The 3227-nt window shown below is 43.1% G+C and overlaps 1 pseudogene; it reads left to right on the top strand.

Moving 5' to 3' along the window:
- Window positions 1-815: 815 nt before the first annotated feature.
- On the top strand, window positions 816-1311 carry LOC112668540 (ATP synthase F(0) complex subunit C2, mitochondrial-like; annotated as a pseudogene).
- Window positions 1312-3227: the final 1916 nt, after the last annotated feature.

The raw sequence follows: 3227 nt of genomic DNA on the forward strand, positions 1-3227 counted from the left end.
CAGGTCTCCAGGATCATACCCTGGGCTGAAGGTGGCGCTAAACCACTGAGCCACCAGGGCTTCCCCATTTCACCATTTTTTAAAAAAGATTTTATTTATTTATTCATGAGAGACACAGAGAGAGAGAGACAGAGACATAGGCAGAGGGACAAGCAGGCTCCCTGTGGGGAGCCAAATGCAGGACTTGATCCCAGGACCTCGGAATCACAACCGGAGCTAAAGGCAGATGCTCAACCACTGAGCCACCCAGTTGCCCCATCATTTCAGCATTAAAAAAAAAAGATTTAAGTAATTAACTTATTTAGCATGACTCAGGAGAAGAGCAGAGGGAGAGAGAAGCAGAGAGCGAGAACCTCAAGCAGACTCCAAGCTGAATGAGGAGCCTGATGTAGGGCTCAATCTCATGACCATGAGATTGTGACCTGAGCTGAAATCAGGAGTTGGATGCTTATCTAACTGAGCCACCCAGACGCTGCTCAACATTTCCCCTTTTCCTTCACTCACCAAGGCCTGGCAACCACCAATTTGTTCTCTGTTTCTGAGTTCAACGTTTTTAGATTCCACATATAAGTGAGATCATAAAACAGTATTTGTCTTTTGTTGTCAGACTTATTTCACTTAGCAAAATGCACTTAGGACTCATCCATGGGGTTTCAAGATACATAAAAAGATATACCTATATCTATATCTATATATATGTATATAGATATTTTTTATCCATTCATCTGTCAGCTGATGCTTAGGTTGTTTCCAAGTCTTGGCTATTGTAAACACTGCTGCAGTGAACACAGAAGTGCAGATATCTCAGTCTCTGTCTTCTCTGCACTGGGATCAGCTCCCCTGACATAGCCCTTCGTCTCCTGCAAATGGACACTTGGTCAAAGTTCATCTCTACCCCCTTCTTTGTCAGGAGCACCTCTCAGCTGTTGAGCTGATCACTGTCTGCAGTGGTCCTAAAGCCACCAGAAACACTGACAGAGGAGGGCCTCACAGCTTGGCAGCCCCAAGTCCCCTGATCTCACGTATTCCTATGGCAGCTTCTGAACCAGTGACACTTCAAGGAACATCAACATAGCAGCCGAGTTCATTGGGGCCGAGGCTGCCAAAGTAGGGGTGGCTGGTTCTGGGGCTGGAATTGGGACTGTGTTTGGGAGCCTCATCATTGGTTATGCCAGGAACCCCTCTCTGCAGCAATAGCTCTTCTCCTGTGCCATTCTGGGCTTTGCCCTCTTGGAGGCCATGGAGCTCTTATGCCTGGTGGTGGCCTTTCTCATCCTCTACCACGAGAGGGAGCCATCTCCACCCCCATAGGTCTTTCTCCTGTGTCTCATCTGCCCTGTTTGTTCCTTTTCCTATACCTCCCCAGGCACCCTAAGAGGAAGTGGCTGGCTTAGAGAGTTTGACAGAGAGATGACGAATAAATACTGTATTAATAAGAAAAAAAAAGAAGTGCAGATATCTCTTCAAGATACTGTTTTCATTTCCTATATATATACCCAAAAAGGAGATTAATGGATCATATGATGGTTCTATTTTTATTTTTTATTTTTTTTTTTGAGGAATGCCCATACTATTTTCCACTGTGGCTGTACCAATTTGCATTCCCACCAACAGTGCACAGGGTTTCTCTGTACATCCTGACCAACACTAGTTATTTCTTGTCTTTTTGATGATAGTCCTTTTATTTTATTTTTTTAAAGATTGTATTTATCTATTCATGAGAGAGAGAGGCAGAGACCCAGGCAGAGGGAGAAGCCGGCTCCATGCAGGGAGCCCGATGTGGGACTCGATCCGGGGTCTCCAGGATCACACCCCGGGCTGAAGGTGGTGCTAAACCCCTGAGCCGCCTGGTCTGCCCCCATGAGAGTCCTTTTATTTATTTATTTTTAATTTTTTTTTATTTATGATAGTCACAGAGAGAGAGAGAGAGTGGCAGAGACATAGGCAGAGGGAGAAGCAGGCTCCATGCACCGGGAGCCCGACGTGGGATTCGATCCCGGGTCTCCAGGATCGCGCCCTGGGCCAAAGGCAGGAGCCAAACCACTGCACCACCCAGGGATCCCCATGAGAGTCCTTTTAATAGGTTACAGTGATCTCTCACTGTGGTTTGGATTTGCATTTCCCTGCTGATTAATGATGTTGAACCCTTTTCATGTACTTTTGAGCCATTTGTATGTCTTTTTTTTTTTTGGAAAAATGGCTATTCAATTCCTCAGCCTAGTTTTAAATCTGATTATCTGCTTTTTGCTGTTGAACTGTATGAATTCCATGTAAAGTTTTGATATTAACCCCTTATCAGAGATATGATTTGCAGATAGTTTATCTTCTGTAGATTTTCATTTTGTTGATTATGTATTTTGCTGTGCAGAAGCTTTTCAGTTTGATGTAGTCCTACCTGTTTATTTTGGTTTTCAGTGTATCCAAAAAATCTTCTCCAAGACCAATATCAAAGAGCTTTTTTGTTCTTTTCTTCTAGGAGTTTTATATTTTCGGGTCTCACATATCAGTCTTTACTATATTTATTTATTTATTCATCTATCTATTTGTTTATTTATCCTTACTATATTTAAAATTAATTTTGTGAGTGATGCAAGACAGGGGTCCACTTTAATTCTCTTTCATTCTTTTGTGGATATCCAGTGTTGCTTGGGCTGGGCTGTGGTGCTGGACCACGTGTGGGAGGCTCTTGGGGCTGACGCCAGGATCTTCAGATACATGACTTATCTTTTGAGGCTTCGGTTCTTCTATATGTTTAACAAAAACACTGTTTTGTAAATGAACAACATAACATTGTTGGCCAATCTCATATTCCAAAGGAACAGTTAATTAAAGAAAAGTCAGAAAATGAATGATAACAGGCCACTGACATACTTGGAGCCAGTGAGGAGAATTCTAAAGAAGTCTTCCTAATATGTTTTTACACGCTAAATGGATTGTTCTGTGTTCCCCAAAGCACACCTGAAGTGCTCACTTCCTCCTTTGTTGATTGACTTATGCATGTCTTGCCTCTTTCCAAATTGGGACTTCAGGTGACTTACAATGACGACACAGAGTACAATCAGAAATCCTTAACACAGGGAGAGACACCGAAACCAAGAAGTAGTTCGAGGAGAGGACAAAAACAAGGCCCAGAACTCCTGAATGAGGAAATCATGTCAATTATTCAGAGTTTGGCTCTGTGCTCTTTAGAGGCCAAGGCTGATCTGGGAATGAAATGGGTTCCAGAG

Source organism: Canis lupus, chromosome X (genome assembly GCF_003254725.2).
Source record: "Canis lupus dingo isolate Sandy chromosome X, ASM325472v2, whole genome shotgun sequence".
Lineage (NCBI taxonomy): Eukaryota > Metazoa > Chordata > Mammalia > Carnivora > Canidae > Canis > Canis lupus.